The sequence below is a fragment of the Dipodomys spectabilis genome, unplaced genomic scaffold (genome assembly GCF_019054845.1).
Source record: "Dipodomys spectabilis isolate Male_0828 unplaced genomic scaffold, ASM1905484v1 ptg000532l, whole genome shotgun sequence".
Lineage (NCBI taxonomy): Eukaryota > Metazoa > Chordata > Mammalia > Rodentia > Heteromyidae > Dipodomys > Dipodomys spectabilis.
The window spans coordinates 2,027,361-2,047,067 of NW_024871209.1; the positions used below are offsets into that span (position 1 = coordinate 2,027,361).

The 19,707-nt window shown below is 42.3% G+C and overlaps 1 protein-coding gene across 1 annotated transcript in view; it reads right to left on the reverse strand.

The window, feature by feature from the left end:
• The window catches only part of Clnk (cytokine dependent hematopoietic cell linker), a 127,210-nt gene extending 115,465 nt beyond the window's left edge, over window positions 1-11,745 (reverse strand). Inside the window, exon 1 of the mRNA XM_042670301.1 lies at window positions 11,699-11,745. The gene's annotated coding sequence lies outside the window, so the exon portion shown is untranslated. The remainder of the gene's footprint in view (window positions 1-11,698) is intronic.
• Window positions 11,746-19,707: the final 7,962 nt, after the last annotated feature.

Here is a 19,707-nt window from a genome sequence, read left to right on the forward strand (position 1 = left end):
TCTGGCTGAAGCACTTTGGATTTTCTCAGCTCAGAGGCAGGGAAGGTGGCCCAGGCCTATAGAGCATCATGTGCAGAGGTATGAAAGCATAAAGATGCATTCAGTGACACAAGAGTTTTATATATTTTGGCTTGGATGCTGGCAGTCCATGGAAATGAATTTAGGAGGGCCCAATGAATGATGGATTATGCATGCCCAGGGTAGGTTTTGGACTTGTTCTATGTCATCTTGGCATATTTTCTAAAGAACTTGGATGGAGTTCTAGGTCTACTGACTCCAAAGCATATTCCCTCCTCTTACGATACTAGGTCACTCACTGGTAATAGGGAAAGGGAAAGAAGCAGCTAGACTTTCATTCACTGGTGGCCCTCTTTAGATGGTGCCAAGTGAGGGCCTAGATCAGGGCCTTCTTTTGGAAGATGTTTCTGCTGTGGTGGATAAGAGGAGTAGAACTCACACCAGTGTGATACAGACAATGCGCATGAAGTACTATGAGAGTCTTAGATTGGGAAATGTTGAAGAAACTCTGTCCAATCCAGTGCTGCTGTTATGTAGCTGTGGAAGCCTGAAAGAGTGCTGTCAGTATCCTGGTAATATTAATGTGAAATATGCAGGTGCATCTGAAAATGCCTAAGAAACTAAAATATGATGAAATATTACTCGCACAATCAAGTTGCCAAGAGACCTTAACACCAGTCCTGTTATATTTGAGCATATAGTATTATGAACATTGGTTTTTGAATATTAACATGTAGAAGGAATGAATTACTTGGTCATGGCTCTGTAGGCTAACGTGCCCACCGCCCAGAGCATCTGCTGCTGGACTGCTCTTCCTTGTTCAGTTCTGGCTTCCCTTGGAAAGCACCAAGTGATGCTATATTGATAAAACGAGCTGATATTTATGGAGGAGTTTTGGCTGGCTCTTATGTCCAGAATGAGGGAAGCAGAGACGGAGGACAGTCCTTCCCCAGGATTACTGTTTCCCATCCCCATCAGTAAGGCCGGAAGTAGGCCAGTCCCGACTCTGCCATCCACTGCGTAGCTTTGAAGAAAGCACTGGAGCTCCCAGGGCTTGGTTTCTTCACCTGACAAATGAGCAAACTGGGCCTACCAAGTCTTTTTGAGATCAAAGATTCCATAGTGGAGTTCCTTTAAAATAGTACAGTTGATCCAAGTTGTGGTCCAAAAAAAATCACTTTAAAAAGTTAGAAATATATCTATACATTTCTTGCATGTTCTTGCCCTTTTCAATGGAGCTCTTGGCAGGGAGAGTGAACTGGAGCGCATTCTGCTGAAGAAGGCGTGCCCAGGACGGCCAGGAGGGGCTGGAGTGGGCTGGAGAGGCATCTGGGACTACGGCTTACCCAGAAGCCTCACCGTGTTATTGGATGGGTCACATCTCTATATTAAAAAAAATGGATAAAAGTTTTCAAAGATAACCGGTTGCCAGGTTTTGAGAGAGAGGAGCAATATGTTGTGTTAAGGTTTATGTTTTGCTTTGTTTTAGTGGTCGTGGGGCTTGAATTCAGGGCTTGGGCTCTGTCCCTGAGGACAGAGTGCTCTACCACTTGGAGCCACAGCACCACTTCTGGTTTTCAGGTGGTTCATTGGAGGTAAGAGTCTTACAGACTTTCTTACCTGGGCTGGCTTTGAACCATGATCCTATGATCTCAGCATCTTGCGTAACTAGGATGACTGGACTGAGCCACTAGTGCCTGGCCTTGTGTAAAGGTTTAAAGCATATTTTAAAGGGAGCACCAAATTGTTCTGACATTGTAAAATGTGCAGTCTGGGCTCTTAATGACCCACTCCAGAGTATAAACCCAAGCAGGATTATCAGCAGGACAGAACGAAGGATGCACACAGATCTCCCTTCCATCAGACCATTCTACACCTTTCTAGAACACAGTATGCTCATCTGATTTTAGTCCTCTTGTAAACGATGTGGTGAGAAGGCAAGTCAGAAGGAGTTTTATGTCCACAGGATTTATGAAGATCTGATAGCAAAGACAAGGCCCTTTCTTTGGAGACCAGGGCTGTTCACTGCCATGCCCCTCCTCCCTCCCCCCCCCCCCCCCCCCCCCCGCCTGTGTTGGCATCTAAATTCTACATAATCAACTTGGCCTTCACACAGGTTAAGTAACTGCCCTGCATGGCACATGTAATTACTTGGTATATTAACTTCACAGGCCTTAGCACTTCAGCCATCCTTTGAGACAATCATTTGCTTCTTCTAAACCTGTGTGTACTTATCTGAGGTGTGGGGTAACAGAATGGTCGTCTTTTTGTGATCTTGTGAGGTTTACATGAGGAAATAAGATGTCTTAAGGCAGGAAGAAATGAAATGATGATGGTTTTGAAATTGAACTTGAATTCAAATGCTTTACGTCACTTTTAGGGTTTGAGTCTCCCAAAATGAGAGGCCCTGTGTTCATAGCCACACAGCTACCCTGTGTGCCTTTCAGAATTATCTGGGAGTTTGAAAAAGTTTGGTGCTATGTCACATCAGTGTAGCAGTTCTGGGGAGGAGCCAGGTGTGACTCTTGTTTAAATTCCGCAGATATTAGAATGGGGCGGGAGACAGCAGTGAGAATGGCCCAGTGACAGCTGCTTCCCACCTCCACTGCCCAACGCCGCTCACGGATAGCGTCTCCCACAACTCACAAATGCTCTCTTATCTCTAGGGAAAGAATCGAATCCCCATGCTTCATTTATCTTCATTCTGTTTCATTCTGAAACAGAAACTAAAGAAACGCTATATTTTTTCATGAAAAAATATTTTACTTTCAGAATTATTTCTGAGTTAATTTTGAATGGAATCCTCTTAAAAATCCAAATCCTTATGCCAGGACTCCCACATAGCCACACAGTGTGGATGATGGGTATGCATCACCATGTGGTTTGTTTCTTGAGAGAACTTTCATCCGGGCTAGCCCATCACCATCCTCCTGTCTCTGCTTCCCTCTTTTTTTTTTTTTTTTTATAAATTGTGACATAATATTTGTAAGTCTTTGTGGAGTGTAGTATTATAATCTTATCCATACATCCACACACACATATAGTGTAATAATTAGATCAGGGTGCTATGTGCCTCGGTCTCCTCAATCATTGATCATTTCTGATTTGGGAAATCATACGGTTTTGTTGGGAAAGGTTTCTAATCAGGCCAAAGCAGTGATTTCTAGGATTTTTATCTATAGGCAAGGAGGACTAAAATCTAGTAAAATCCAGGCTCACGACACTTTGAAGGTACAGTTCCTTCATTCATCCTGCAGTTGCTCATGGAGGCTCTACTGTGAGCTGGGTGCAGACAGGGCAGCAGGAATCAGCAGCTGTGTTCTAGGAAGACCTGACTCCTCACAGCGCTTGGCTGTGTTCTCCACAGCTCTACACACGATCACAATGGAAGGATAAATATTTGCGTGTCAATAATAGAGGAGCACAAGGTATCACTGGGACACAAGGGAAGATTGGTCTCAAGCTGGTTTGTATGGTTTCCTGTGGAGTTGGTTAAAGTTTCCTGGCAAGCAACTCTAGGATTCTTGAGTCTGAGGAGTAGCCCCATGGCTGCGGCATGCATGGTAATCTGCTGGCAGGCAGGATTTCCTGCCGAGGGACCTTCCTTACCTCAAGTTTTCTCTAGAGTCTTCAGGATCTGTTTAAGATAGGAGAGCACACAACATGGTGTCACACTGACTGGAGATCTTGAAAAGCTGAGAAGCCAGCAGTGAGTAAAATCTGGCTGTGTTCTGTGCATGCATGCACCTGCAGAGAGCAGGACATTCCCTCTCTTCCTCCGAATCCTCAGCACTGAAGTACATGGTGGCTCTCCTTGACAAACACAAGTGGCTCCCGGGCGCCATCTGTCTGTCCTTCTTGTGGAAACTTGAATCCCAGCCAGACACCCAGGCACAGGGGATGCTAATTTTTCACACTGAAGGGACACACAGTTGGTCAGGAAGGAATTGAACAGGAAGAGGTGATGTCCACGGACTTAGGTGTGCCTGGGCATGCCACCAAGAGAAGCTGCCTCTTATCACGATGTCAATTTATTTATCCAACAGGAAAATGCCACCCTGCTCAGTGTTAGGTGCCAGTACAAGCTGACTGGGCGCTAGAATTGCCTGACTGTCAACCAGGCTCCAATATCAACAGAACTGGCTCATTATTTGCTTATTTTGTGTTAGGCATCTTTGTTTCTAATTGTCATTTCCATGGAATCAGCACATTGTGATCTGGACTTCTTTGGGAATCGAACTTCTGTTTGAAACTGTTTACCTAATGTTGCCTTTCTCTAGGGCTCACTTTGTACCCTTCAAGGTAGGTCAAAGGTCATGTCAACTAGCACAGTGTGGATCATGGCCTAGGAGCAAACAAACCTGCCTCTCCCATCCATTTGGCCCAAACAATCACACAGTCTTGGCTGCTATCATTGTATTTGATTAGCTCACTCAAGTACTTACTTTATAGGTGTGAGAAACGTTTTGCAGAGAATAATGTATTGATGAATAAAACCTAATTTTTAAAAAAAATCTTTTATTTTTTAACCTGGAAACTAGAGTAATGGAAATAAATTTCTATATTGAAACTCTCCTGGAGTCGGTGAATGTGTTAGAAAGCAAAGGCTTGTATAAATGGATTGGAATTTTGGTGTGGATCTTAATCCAAAAATAATTAATACCCTTATGGTATCATAAGCAGTTTAAACAATTGAAAATATGTAATGCAGCAAATCGTATTTCCTTGTCATCCTTGAAAGCTCCTGCTAGCCATGGGGAATTCACCAACATTACCAAGCTGAGCTTGCAAAAGAGGCATTTTTATCATAAATATTTCTCCTGCCTTTTCCTTGATACAAAATTAATAGTTCGTGAATAAAAAACAATGCTTTACAGTAAGGAATTATTTTTGCTTTCAAATATTTTCATTTATTCCTGGATGAGAAAGCTGATAAAAATTCTAGCTTTAGCTTCTCTGAAAGCTTAAACAGCATCATTTTAATGACCATGTCTCTAACTAGATACAGGAAATGGTCAAGAGCAAAGAACAGCTTGCTGACTTTGTGTGGTTGGGAAGACAGGTTGTGGCTAGTCAGCCTCAATTGGGTCAAGGCTGAAGGATAAGGTCTAAATGAAAGCTTGATGCTTTTTTCTCATTAAAATAGGAAAACAAAAATTCAGTATATACAACCACACACATCTCATTGTCTAACAAGCAATCGCTCAATATATTCAAAATGACAGAGGTTGGGTGAAGAGTAATGCATATACCTGGGGAAGGGTTCTGTGTGTGTGTGTGTGTGTGTGTGTGTGTGTGTGAATATGTATATGTGTCTGTGAATTTGGGCACATAAATGTGAGAGCTTGGGGTAAACATGCTGAAATGAAGATTCCTCAGACCTAGAGATTTATTAATATCTGCCATAATTCAAAATTATGTATAATTTTCTTCTCTTTTCATATCAAAAATTAGAAAGTCACATTTTAGAGATGCTCCTTTTTAGAGGAAAATAGATGCTGATTGAATTTCTGATTCTAATTCTGGTCAGGACAACCGGCTCAATTTAATTAAATATAACATTTAATTTTATTGGATTTCCAGTGAGTGGAAGCATTTGAAGTCAAATGGATTGTTATTATAGATTTTTTTGAATAATAGAGTTGGCTAGTTTTTAAATTTTTCTGCTATTAAGTATGAACATTTTTTTTTAAAGAGTTTGCAATTGTCTGGGCAAAAGCAACCTTCCCTTAAGTGTCTCAAGGGACCATGTGTGTATCCATTGTTTATTTCAAGCAATTCTGAAAACATCCCTAATGTGCTGATCCAATCTATAGCTTTTGAATTTATTGCTCTTAGGGCATTTGTTTATAAAAGCCATTTCTTTTTTTTCTTCTGATGTCTAATTCTGCAGAAAGGGCTCAATCCTATAGTGTTCAGCTTTTCCCTTTATTCTGCAGTAAATGGATACCATTGGCCTTCTCTTTTCTTATTTACCTATCTGGTCTCATATGCTTTTCTTTCTACTGTAAGCCCTTTGTCCTTCTTTCTCCTCTGCTTCTGTCTGCCTCACCTCCTCCTCCTTTATTCTGTTATTAACACTATTTGTGCTTTTCAGCTCAAATGAAACTATAGCAAAAATGGACAAACTTTTGTCTATCCCATCTGTCTGTCTATCTACCTATCTATTTATCTATCATGCATGCATGCATGCATCCATCCATTGTCTACTGAGTAAATTGTGATGTATTATATTTGGTATGGTTGGCACTGATCTTAATGAGCTGATCCTTATTTTTATTTTAAGCATCACCCTTGTCAAACCCTTATTTCCATGAGGCTCTTACAGGTGGTGAGAGCCCACAGATCAAGGGTATGTCTGGTAGTCTAAGGCTCATCAGAATATCCCAACTGTGACTGATTCTCCATTAACTGATGAATGACTCAGGTAGTACTGAAAGGAGTTTGGGAAAAGGACAGTTAGAAGATAATAAGATTCAGGAGTCAGGATACCATCACATGCAGGCTGGGTTTGGGTGAAGACAGCCCTAGCCAATCCTACTTTTTCCTCAGATTGCTAAAGGCCAGCAGAGAAGATGAATGTCCTTCCAAGGTTATTTATTGAACCCCTGCTGTATGCTGGTGATAGCTGGTTATTTTTTGGGTAATAACAACAGCCTGAAAGAGGTTTGCATGAGACTGAATACCCCAAGTGGAGGCATAATGGCTCAGGTAATCTAATTAATACTGAACTGAGAGTAATGCAATTTATAACAGTCATAATAATAATAACAATAATGGCTTTCACCATGTATCAGAACCCTATGTAAAGACATTTTGCTTCATTTAGATTTCATTGTAGGGCAGCAATCCAAATGACCCAGATCTTTCTATATGGGACAATTCTGTCATTTTGTTCAGTGAGAGGCAAATCTGTCCAGCAAACAGATGAGACTGTCTCTTTGTGTGTGACTGAAAGTACCTTCAGAACCCTACATTAGAATTAAGCTTCTTCCTCTATAACTAGCTATTCTTTACTACCACTTTTATTTAGGCTCCTCTGGTAAGACATGAGACAAGTCTTGATGCCCCAAACTCCATGATCTGACCTGAAACATTAGGGCACTGGTGGTTACCATTATTTGTTCATGGGATTATTTTGTAGACCAAAGAATCTGATGGAAATGAAAGGATCTTGTAAATATTCAACTGTTATGAAAACATAGCTGAGATAGTTATCGAGTCATTTGTGTGTATTTTTATCATGAAGGATCCTGTGAATTTGAAATTTATAAGGGGAGTATTCCAAAGAAATTTCTCTGTGCCTTTTCCATTCAATCTTAAACATTTCAGAGGGTCAGTGTATGTGAGGAACTGCAAGACACTACTGATAAATAATAAAGTTTAATACAATTATGATGAGATTAACTTTGTGTAGAAATCATCTTAAAATAGAATATATTTAGGTTAATTTTCTTTTGGTGCCATTCATGGGGCTTAAACTCAGGGCCTAGGTTCTGTCCCTAAGCATTTTTGCTCAAGGCTAGTACTCTACCACTTGAGTCACAGCTCCATTTCTGTTTTTATCTTTTGGTAGTTAATTGGAGATGATAGTCTCCTGGCCTTTCCTACTTGGGCTGGTTTTGAACTGCAGTCCTTTGATTTCAACATTCTGAGTAGCTAGGATCATGGGCATGAGCCATTGGTGCTTGACAGGTTAATATTTTTCAATAGGATTAAAGGTCAATGATCTAAGGAACAATTGTCTGCAATAAAGTCATGGTAGTAATACTAACAGAAGTAATGGTAGACATCGTTTACTTTGAGCTTAATCATTGTTAGACATTATATGTACAGTTTTTCTATATCGTATTTCTTTCCTCACCACAAATACTAGTGGTTACCACAGTCACATTGGAACAAGGATAAAGTGAGGTTTTGCCTAAAATCCTGCTCCTAATAACAATTGTGACTTCAAACCCAGACAATTCATTTCTCAAAGATGGATGGGCTAGAGAGGAAGAAGAACTCAGGAATAGATGTAAGAGTGTGGGATAGGGAGAGTGTAGAGGTGTCCTACAAAAGACTGCCTGGAGAGATGAGATTGACCAGGGGAACCTTAAGCCTGGATGTGGCTTTGGTGGACCTAGAGCATCTATAGGCATCTATCAGTTGTCACGGAGCAGAACAACTCCTAGGGCCTGCCTAGACCTCAGTCAATCACCCCTCAGCCAAGACATCAGCCAATCACCACCTCAGCCCAGACAGCAGCCAATCACCACCTCAGCCCAGACAGCAGCCAATCACCCACCACCTTATCCCAGACATCAGCCAATCACTACCTCAGCCCAGACATCAGCCAATCACCCCCTCAGCCAAGAAATAAGCCAATTATCAGTTCAGCAATCCACCTCTTGCAATGGTGGTGTGACTTCTGACACTGTGTTCTCCAAACAAAATATAGCAGTTTGGTATCCCATGTAAATGTGTGTCCACTGAGTAAGCATGCTGATCCCTGGAACTTATGACCTGAGCATACTTGAACAAAGTCTGTACAGATATATGTAAAGGCCAAAATGATAGAATGGGACAGCTGCTTGTGCTCCCTCGCATCTGAACATCCTGAAGGAAGCATTGTGTTGAATTGAAGCCCCTTTGGACAACTACTTAAACATATTAAACTAAAACAAAGCACTAATAGAATGTATTTCAAATGTTCTCACTACAAAATTAAGTATTTGAGAGGATGCATGTTAATTGGCTTGCTTTAATTATTCCACATTGAATTCCCAAGTTACAACATGGCTTTTCACACACCCCCAAACATATACACATAAATTTTGTTAATTTAGAGGTATAAAATAAAAATAGAAAGAGGAAGTGTGGTTTGGCTGTGATGTTAGACACACCCAGTGCCAAACAAGAAGTTAGAATTCAAGGTCATTCCTGTCATATCCTTTCACCCCCTGACTGAGTTTCAGAGACAGACTGGAGTCTCTCAGGATCCTAGTGTCCTCTTCTGTAAAGTAAGAATAAGTACATGTAGCAAACACAGAAAACTGAGTATTCATTGTCTGTCTGATACACAGCAGCCCACGCACAGCTGTACAAATCATTAGTGGAGGACATGGTTAAAATAATCTGAATAATTATTCTCAAAGTGTTCTGTCAGGAAAGTAACAAAAAATAGATAAAAAGCACAAGAGTTGCCCTGCAATAGGTCCCCCACCCCATTTCCATTTTTCATCGTTTTTCTTTTGAGATACTCATCTGAAGCTTCTCGTCTCTCCCCTCCTCCCCTCCCCCCATCACTTACTTTGCAAAATCTCTAGCCATTTGGGTTCAATCTATTAAACATCTTAAATACAATTAGATTCAAGTGCTTATCTCTGTTCTTAATAATTTAATTCTTTCCAACGTCTAGTCTGTCTCCTGCTAGGAGGGGTAGTGGGTCTGGAGGAACTCTGTAGGCTTTGACCTTCGTGGACCTTGATGGTTGTTTGTGGGGCTGGGACGGGTGGGGGATGTGAATGCTCTATGAATGGAGTTGGATTCTGAGTAGGATACTCCAGGTCTCTGGTACCCTCTGACCTTGGGTATCACTCTGTATGGCACTACAGCCAATCATAGTGTCAGAAACACTATGTGCATTTGCTGACAATGAGATAGATACTCACAAAGTATGTTAATTTTCACAGTTTCAAATTTTGCAACACCAAAAACAGCTAACTGGAGATCAGAGAGGTCAAGCCATTATACAAAGCCTCGCCCGACACACACTGGATTCCTGCACCACTTTTTAGCTGAGCTCAGAGCATTTTCTCTTTCCATTTCACCATCTCTCCACCTGGTCAATGTCTCTGGGCCTCAGTTTCTCTCTTTTGGCAGATGTAACATGCAGCCTACCTACTTCCTTAAGGTGCTAAAGTCATTAAGGAAGAAAACATATAGTCAAATGCTTTGTAGTATGAACAAGCCTAGGCAAAGGTAGTATGCTTTTATTCTCTAGTGGGATTATTCAAATAAAATATGAGTACCTTGATGTAGATTAGCGAAAGCCATGCTGACTGTGGGCCTGTTTTATGAATAAAGTCAGAACTGATTTGGGTGAGGAAATGGAAATAATAGAGAATGAAAGTAATATTTACTCGATGTATACATCAAGTACATACTATAGCACATTTAATGCAAATACAGTATTAAGTCTAATTATTTGTATAGGCCTTAGGTGACACTATTGTCCTATTCTATGGCGGCAGGAATTAAGGATAGGAGAGAAGAGGCAGTTCTGTCCAAGTGGCAGAATTGGGATCCTGACCCTCTTAGGCAAGGATCAACTCCCATAGTCTTTCCAAGAGTGCACCTGACTTAGGACCAAGTGCGCTAGACATTAGAGTCCCCTGATGTTGAGGCCAGAGCTGTCCAGATGGCACAGAAAGCTTTAGCCTTTGTTTGCAGAGTGGCCTTGTTCCTGGAGTCATCTGAGAGGACTCCCTGGGGGGAAGAATCAGAAGCACTGCCATTCATGCAGATGTCTGGGGCCATTAGATCACCCCGAGAGTGGATTCAAGGGTGAATTCTGTGGAACTGCCAACAGGGTTCACCATTCATACCAGTCAGTCCCAGGCAAAAGGCAATTTCGTTTTGAATTTTGTTAGTGAATCCCCTAGGGTTGGAAAAACCTGGATGGTGCTTCTTCAGCCAGTCAACCTCTGCATGGGTGAACCATGGCAAGGGACACCCTGCCCTCAAGGGTGGGTGGAAGGATTGAGTTAATGTACCAGGCTGGCTGGCAAGAGCCAACATTAAATCAGTGCAACTTGCCCTTCCTGCTTCTCTAGGGCATATTTTATCTGAGGCTCATCAGAGGATTTCTGAAACTTTGCCATTTCTCTGGCAGGCCTTGGCATTCTTTATCCTATGGTTTGTCTCCTGAGAATCTGAAGAGTCACTACCCTTGGAAGCACTGGGCCACCGTGCAGACAAAGATTGAAAAATCAAAGGGCATTTGTAAAAAATAAAATGAAATCAAGTGGACATCAGCAATGTGCAATCCCATCAGCATTGTTCGAAATTAAATGGTCTGGGCTTTGATGGCACTTTTCTCTTTTCTCTCTCACTGCAGCTTATTATTTGTTTGTTCTAACTGAGAGGAAAAACCTGGAAGAGAGAGCTCCTGGCACAGTTCAAGGGTAAGTGTTTGATCCTGGCTTTCATCTCGCTCTTGAGCTCCTCAACCACAGGAGCTGGGGCACAATGCCTGCATGGCTCCAAAGCCTACATCTTCTTTGTTAAACTCGAGAGAAAATCGTACTGATTTGGAAACTAGCAAAGCTAAACTTCCACGGAGGCTCTAGAAGTTAACTTCTTTGAATGACCCATTTTGAATTGAGGCTGCCTTGCGAGGAGCCTGTCCTAGTGCTCAGAGTCGGTCTCTTGACTTTAGTAGGGGGTCCAAGATTAGGTTGAACACATTTAACCTGCTCATTCTTTCTGGCTAGCCACCTTGATTCCTTTTCCCAGTAGGAAAGGAATGAAGGAATCCTTAAAAAACGGGGCTAAGGCAACCAGCTTTTTTTTTTTTCTTCAGTTGATGAGCTACAAGGCCCCTCATTTCTTTATAGGAAGGCTGTTTTCACTTGATGTGGAGCTCTTTCCTAATGATCACTTATAACCACGAGATGCTGCACAGTTAGTTTACCTGGCCAGCTGGAGACGTGTCAGGAGAAGTCCTGGGAGAGGGCCTGGGGCGACATCAGGGAGAAGTCAAGATGCCGGTGGCCTGGAAGGCAAGAGGAGGGGGACTGAACTGGTCCAGAGTCTAGCATGTCCTTCTGCAGAGGCCGGCGCAGATGGCCTTTTAGTTCTGGTTTCCTGTGAGCTGTGGCCACAGACCTGGGGAGGAACGGCTGTGGCAGGCTGAACTTCCTCTTCTTGAGATGTAGTGTGGCTAAAGTAAGGTGTTGGAGACTTTGTCTTCAACCCAAAGGGGGTTCTTAATGTCACACAAGGTCCTTACCCTTACTTATCCTTGGCAACTCCCCAGAATACCTTAAAACAGACCACCAAGCAAGTGTGAAAGGTAGGCTTTCTTCATCTTACTTCTCCTGTGCATACTGGACATTTAGTTATCTTGTGACTGGATGTTGTAATGACATCCCAAGCCATCCAAGAAACACGGAGAAACACCCTCAGGGATGGCGTGAGAAATGGCCACTACTTCTTCTTGCTATGTTCGTTATTAGCTATGGGATGCTGGGCAAAAAGCTATTTATTTCTCAACTCATTCCTGTATCTATGATGGCAGAATTTTAGAATTAGTATAAGAAATGAACAAAACAACATCGATAAATTCCTGGACTGCCTACGAGCTACTCAATATAATTTAATTTCCTTCTGACTTAAGTTTGATCCACACAGGGGCCTTGTTAAGAACCTATTGTTCTTCATCTTGATACTTCACTTTTTTTTATTGTGAAAATACTTTACAGAGGGGTTACAATTACATGGGCAAGATAATGAGTACATTTCTTATAAAGCATTGCAGCCACCTCTCTCCCCTTCCCATCCCTTCCCATCCTCCCCCCGCCCTCCCACCCAATCCTCCTCCCCCCTTCTCCCCCCACCAAAGTTATAAAGTTCATTTTCAACATAACGACTTGTACATCTCATTGTTGCAATGGGTCCACCTGTATCCCTATTTAAACGCTTTGTTTTTTCCCTGCCCCTCCACAAATTATACAAACATCAAATACAGTGAAAGCTTTATACCGTGGGGAAGGGACAGACAAAACAACAAAGAAATCATCTTATAAATATGTTAGAAACAATCGCATGAAAGAAAAAAACATTTGAATACATATCTTAGGGTTCATTTCCCTAACATCAACTTATCTGACCTTTTCTGCTTGTCTCAGACATATACTAGTTATTACAAATAGGGAAACCATGGGACCTATGTTTCTTTGGGCCTGGCTTACTTCACTTAATATAATTTTTTCCAAGTCTTTCCATTTCCTAACAAATGGGGCAATGTCACTTCTATATATGTGTATGTTACTGGTGTTGAATTCCCCAACAGTAGCCTATATTATTTGAAGTAAATTCAAAGAAAATTTATATGTTCTTGGGCAAATACTAGAGTTTTGACTTACAAGGGAAACATTGAATTAAGCCCTCACGGCCTGTGGCTAGGACCGTGCTAAGCAACTCGCAAGCCTTATCTTACTTAATCTTCTAATAACCATGTAAGGAAGATACTTGAAATGATATTTGTGTAACAGTGAAAGATACCGTCCAAGGAGATGTAAGCAATTTATTCATTTTGTCTATTAGTGTTTGTTGTATTTGGGGCTTAAAGCAACCAAAAACATCCAGTTTTTTTCAGCTCACTCTTATGTGGGTCACTGGGTCAGTTATTTGGGTCTAGATGCTTACTAATTCAAAAAAATTATTATCTCTAAGTACAAAGGAGTTGCCACTTAACAAAGCAGCTCTTGAATACAATGTATCTTGATCAATGAATGCCAACATTCTCACCCATCCCTCCCTCCCCAACCTTTCCTGCACTCTTCTTCATTTTGTAGGCTATACATTGGATTCCTGCTTGCATTTTCCCTTTCTCCTTCTCTTCATTTGTCTCTTCCTTTCTCTTTGACCTCCCACTCCACCATTTTAGGGTACAAAGCACCACACGGGGTACAGAAACAGAACAGACGTTTCTTGTTTCAGGCTCTGGAGCAGCCAGAGGGCCAAGGGCCAGGTGTCAGGCAAGGTTGGTTCCCTTTGGATGCTGTGGTGAGAAGCTGAGCTTCAGCCCCTTGTAAGCTTGAAGTTGCTGTCTTTGTTTCTACACAGCATTCTCTCTGTGTGTACCTGTCCCCTTCATGAAAGGACACCAGACACATTGGGTTAGGGTCTACTCTATGGCCTCTCAGCCTCAGCAGGTTTCATTTTCACCCATGTATACAGCATTTTGATCCTGTTTACCCTCTTTACCCTCATTAGGACCCATACCCCAGAGAGCCATGTTTTACATCTTGTCATTATTTTATTTTATTTCATGTTTGTTGGTTGTGGGGCTTGAACTCAGGGCCTGGGTGCTGTCCCTGAGCTCTTTGGCTAAAGGCTAGTTCTCTACCACTGTGTGCCACAGCGCCACTTCCGGTTTTTGAGTGGTTAAATATAGATTAAAGTCTTACAGACTTTCCTGTCTGGGGTGGCTTCAAACTGAGATCCTCAGATCTCAGCCTCCTGAGTAGTTAGGATTATATTAGCCACTGGTGTCCAGCTGTCATTTATTTTTTAAATTATATGTTAATACATTTTAAAAAGGGGTTCTGTCATGGTATTTTGTACTTTAGTGAGATTGACTCTCTTCAATTACTTTCTGTTTCATTCTTTCCCTACCTCTTCTTACTGGGCAATTTTTAGTGGGTTTTGCTATGACATCTTTGTATACATTCACAGTGTGTTGTTCACATAAAATTTTCATTTTCTCTTCCCTTTGCCCCTAGTCATCTAAAACAGTTCCACAGTTGCCAACATGTAATGGGATAAATAGGAATTTGCTAGACCAACAGAGAAGAATAGAAAGGGAAAGAGAAAAGGTAGTAATAGGATGAAAGAAAGGAAAAAAAATAAAGAAGGAAGCAGGATAGAATGGAGGAGGGAAGATGCTTATGCAGAAAGGCATCACAAGAGAGAACGTTCAAGGCCCAGGAGATTCTATGTCTGAATGCAAAAGGAGTAGACAGGACTTGCCACAGAAACGGCTAGAGTCAGACTACACACTCCTGGAGCCAAGGCCAGACACCTACATGTTCCGGCTTATGTTTTCTCTTCTTGCAAGGCTGCCCTACATTGCACCAGTGGATGGAATCCATGTTCATCTTCTGTCTAGCTGCTTCATGAGTTCTTGCCTCTTCCCCCCTACTTCCCATTCCTGGCCTTCACGATCTGTGGGTCCGTACTCTTGAGTCACAGTATGGCTTAAGAGGACAATCCAGGAGTGTCTGGACTTTGGCAAACTGGCGGCGATTCTCCAGTGCTATTGCTCAGATGTGTGGCTTTGGGCAAGGAACTGAATCATTCCCATCCTTGGAAGTGTGGCTGTGATGATCACATGAGTTACCTCCCACAAGTGTCCAGCACCTCACCTCCTTTGGTTTTCCCCAAGTCTCTCTCCAGTACTGTGAAAACATGCTATGGGGTTAGCAGCTATATGAACCAATGGATTAATGCACGCATCTTTGGGTAGAGGACGTGCAATGCATACAGAGCAGCATGTGGGTCTAAAGGGGATATTTTGGGTCCACTCTCCATTTATTGAGTTTTTTTTCTCTTCTTTCTGGGTATTTCTTTCAAAAGTATGAAGCTCCTGAGCAGGTCATAATTCAAAAAATTACAGAGTAAGAAAACAAGTAAGTAAACAAACCCCAAATAAAATGCAAAGGAAAAACCAAGCATGATGTTGAGGACCAAATTGTACACAGAGAGAGAGTCAGGTTTCCAGGAATGACCAGCAAGAAAATGGCGGGGAGGGTGAAGTATCAGATGGAGGAGCTTTAGAGTTATTGGCTCACTTCAAATCCTGCCCAGCTCCACTCATGAAAGGAATTCAGACAGGTTTATCAAAACAATTCTCTCATTCTTAGTCTCTAAAAATGGGGTGTGAAACTAAGAGCTTCCTAGCATTGTTAATGCATGAAATTAAAAAAATTACCTTGCAAATACAGGAGAGAGACATATGTTAGCAAGCTGGAACTCATTTCAACAGGAGGTCTTTACAGTTTTTCAACTTTATGGCACATGAGGAAGGGACTGATATTTTCATTTGTACTTTAAAAAATATTTTTTATGTTTAACCTTTTAATTTTGAAATGTTATAGACTCATAAGAATTTTTTTTTAAAAAAATGGTTTCCACTAGTACCTCTTCCCCCAAATCCTACCCCTAGACACTGAATTCTTTTGAATAACCATTCTGAGCACAAACAAATTTGATTTTTCATTCATTCCCTCTTCTTAAAGTAAGGAGTGAGGGAATGTGTTGGGGAGGAGCGAGGGAGAAAATGGCAGTACCTCAGCTAACCTTTCACTTTCCTGCTGATTTTGCTCTTGGTTTCCTTTGCAATTTTTTTTTTGTCTTTCCCAACAAGACAAATTTAGGTGTTAAAAGAGAAGGCTGGTTCTGGGTAAACAGCCTGATACCCTGCGGCATTCTGTTTTCCTGCTTTCAGCGGGTAGTGACTGCTATGCTCAGCCTCATACCTGACAACTGGTCTCAGGCCAATGTCAAGAGTTGAAGCTGAGCCCTGAAACTTAAACATCCACATATCCCCAAACACAAAAGAGACAGTTTCACCACCATCAGTGACGGATGCGTTTTATGGTTCATAAATCCCCACCTGACAGTACTGTCTGTCTTCTGTAAGAGATCAACAACTGTGCATTTTTAAGAATTATTATTATTTTTTATAGCAGAAGTCTTGTGTGAAAACCTGGGTTAATTAGCAGCAGCATTTCTGATTCATTAGAGCTGGGCAACTGTTTATTATAGGTACCTCAAGCAGTTGGCCTCTGGATCACACTAATTGTCATTCCCTCCTTGTTTCCTGTCCTGTCACACCGTGAGTCCTCTCCCCGCAATTAGCTGTGCCCTCTCTCCCACACCATGTGGCCCCTTTCAAAGTGAGATGTCTGTGTGAGCCGGAGTGGTGACCTCTTGTGGATACAAGACATGTTCAACTTTTGCTCGCCTGGTGACACCAGATGGAAAGTCTTTATGAGTGCTATGAAAGAACTTCTTGGCACGGAGCTCAACATTATAAACACAAATAAGCTCAAAATTATGTTTCTGTTTTTCTGGGGGCACTGTAGTGGTTTGGGTGATCCATGGATCTTCTGGTATCCTCCAGCTCTGGGCCACCCATCCAGACCAGGCCCCATCCAGGAAAGAACTCCACATGGTAAGTCCAGAACTCCGTGGGGAGCTCACAGCGGAAGGGCCAGTCAGAGGCCCACAGGATTTCTGACCTTTGTATTTTCCTAATCCTGTTTTATTGCATCGTCATCTAAGGTTTTTGAACAAGTCAAGGTGCTGAGTGCATGTACCAACTGCTCTTCCTTGCAATCTTTGCCTGGGATTTCTTGGATGTCCCTCTTTCCTTCTTCAAACAATAGCTTGGTTGCCACTGCCACAGTCTCTGTGAACTACACATTCATTGTTGAATTCATTCTGCTCTTTCCCAGAAAGGCTTCACGGGGCTAATCCTAGGACTTTTCAGTAAATGCAATAATTGTTCTAGACATTCTACATAAATGTATAATTTATTCATTGTGGTGATGCCTCCATGTTGAAACTATTGTTGTGGTTGTATCTTGTAAACAGCAGGATCAGCGTTGCTGACTTCTTGCAACACTGGTGATCGATTCATTCATCACCTTATCCTACCTCTGTCCCTATATGCTCTGCAGAGCATGGGTGTTCCTGTCTTACTGTGGTTATGGGAGCAAGTGGTAGCAGAGGTGACTTCCTGAACCAGGAAATGCCAGTGATGCAGGAATGCAGAATAAATGCAGTGTGGTAAAGTGAAGGTATAACAAGGGCGAAAATGATACTAAGGGGCAGCAGGATTATAAGGGACTGAATGTTTGAAGGATATGGGGTGAGACTTTAGGTAAGGTGGTTTGAGTTTGAACCTCTGCTAAGTGGGCGTTGGAGCTCTGAATGATGAAAGGACCCTGCCAGGGATTACTCCGGAGGAAAGAGATTTCCAAAGAAAAGGCTGGGTTTATGGGTATGCACGCTTTCAATGATAAACCCCAGAAGGAGGCTGCAGTTAACTTTCTTTTTGGAATCCATTATAATACCAAGGACTCACATGGCATTACTCATGTGCTGCAATAGCTGAATTGCTGTTGTTCTACTACTTTAGCCATGCCTGCCATCCAGCTTTTTGGCTGGTTAAGGAGAGAGTCTCAGGGACTTTTCTGCCTGGACTGGTTTCATGCCAGGATCATTGGATCCCAGCATCTCCGGTAGCTAGAATTACAGGCAGGACCTATTGATACTTGGCTTAAATTTCACATTTTTAGTGGAGAAAATAGAGTCTTAACAAGATGGAGTGGCTTACCAACATGGTGATCTGAGGAGAAACTAAGTCAGAGCCCAAGTTTTAGCATCCAGAGCAAATGCTCCTCTTCTAGTTCAGGATCGTTCTGTCTCCTCACTTTGCATTGTAATGGTTGCCGTCATAATCCATTTTTTTTTTCTCGGGCAGAGCCTTGTTTAGAAAAATCTGTCTGGGTATGTGACATCATCCACAAGGGGAAAAATCTGCTGTAGGTTGTTTGCCAAACACTTTTCCCTGAGGTTATAAAACACTGGAGTATTCTTAAACTCTGCAGGCAAATCACTGCTTTTCATGCAGGGACCAAATTGTTGGCAAGGTTGCTAAATGGGTAGGCCAAAGGGCCCCAAGCCTTTGGTCCTCACAGAGGCTGAATCTAGGTCTTGAAGTAAGAATCAGATGAAGAAAAAGGAAACAGTATGGAGCATTGACGAGGAAACCCTTCCTAGGATGTGCATTAGCTTGTGTGAGGAGCAGGCTGTGGGTGGGACCAAGGAATCTTAGGAGAGGAAGGAAGCCACATGAACACCACTGGGGAGTTAGGCCTGTGCTTGTATGTAGGCATAGTCTCTTAACTTCACTCTTACATTTCCCTCCCCTTCCTTTCCCTCCCCATCCCTCCCCACTCCTCCCCTTCCCTTCCCTTTTTCCTCTCCTCCCCTCCCCTTCCTCTACTCCCTCCCCTCTTTTTCCTTCCCCTCCCCTCTTTTTCCTTCCCCTCCCCTTTTCTTCTCCTCCCCTCCCCTCTCCTCTCCTCTCCTCTCCTCTCTCCTCTCCTCTCCTCTCCTCTTCTCTTCTCTGTTCTTTTATCTCTCACTTTTTAAAACAATGCCTTTTGGATTTTTTAGGAAGAATAAGGAATCCAAGGCAGCAGGAAGAGTAATCAAAGGTGTATGGAAAGTATCTTAACCATTTGCAACCTCTTTCTTATACTTTGTTTCCTTCTATTTGCATTTCAGTCTATGATGCATCTAGCATTCCATATAATGACTCAAAGGCATTCACTTGAAAATCTTGTGTGAATCCAGCAGTTGGTGAAGCACTGAGCAAGGTCAAGCTCTTATCTCAACTTTCAGATCGCTTGCCTTGGTCAGTGGTATTTTTTTTTTCCCCCACAGAGATTCAGCACAGTGAAGCCCAAGGGCTGAGTTTCCAGTCAGCAGTTGGTGACCCAGGTCCTCTGTGGGGGAAGGCGTGGTTCTGTGGCAGCTTTGTGCAGCTTCTTTCTAAGGGAACATTCTGCACTTTGAGGTTTTGTAAGAGACGGAAGGTCTGTGGTTCTTAGGTAGGGATCAAATCTACAATCAAAACCCCACAGACAGTTCATAGTATATAGCAGAGGACTAGGGGCCTAAGAAGAAGATTCAAAGAGGTAAAATATGGAGGAAAGAATTCAAAGACACTTTAAGGACTGCTCAGGGTGTGTTCTTAAAATGAGCGCTCTCTGAGTGTGGGGTTTTATGTCTCCTAAAATCAGCCACATAGAAGATTTCCAGGTACACAGCTCATGCTCAGTGAATATTAACATAAGAATGAGCGCCTAGCCTTGTGGCTAGGGGTTTGTCTGTTCGAGTCAT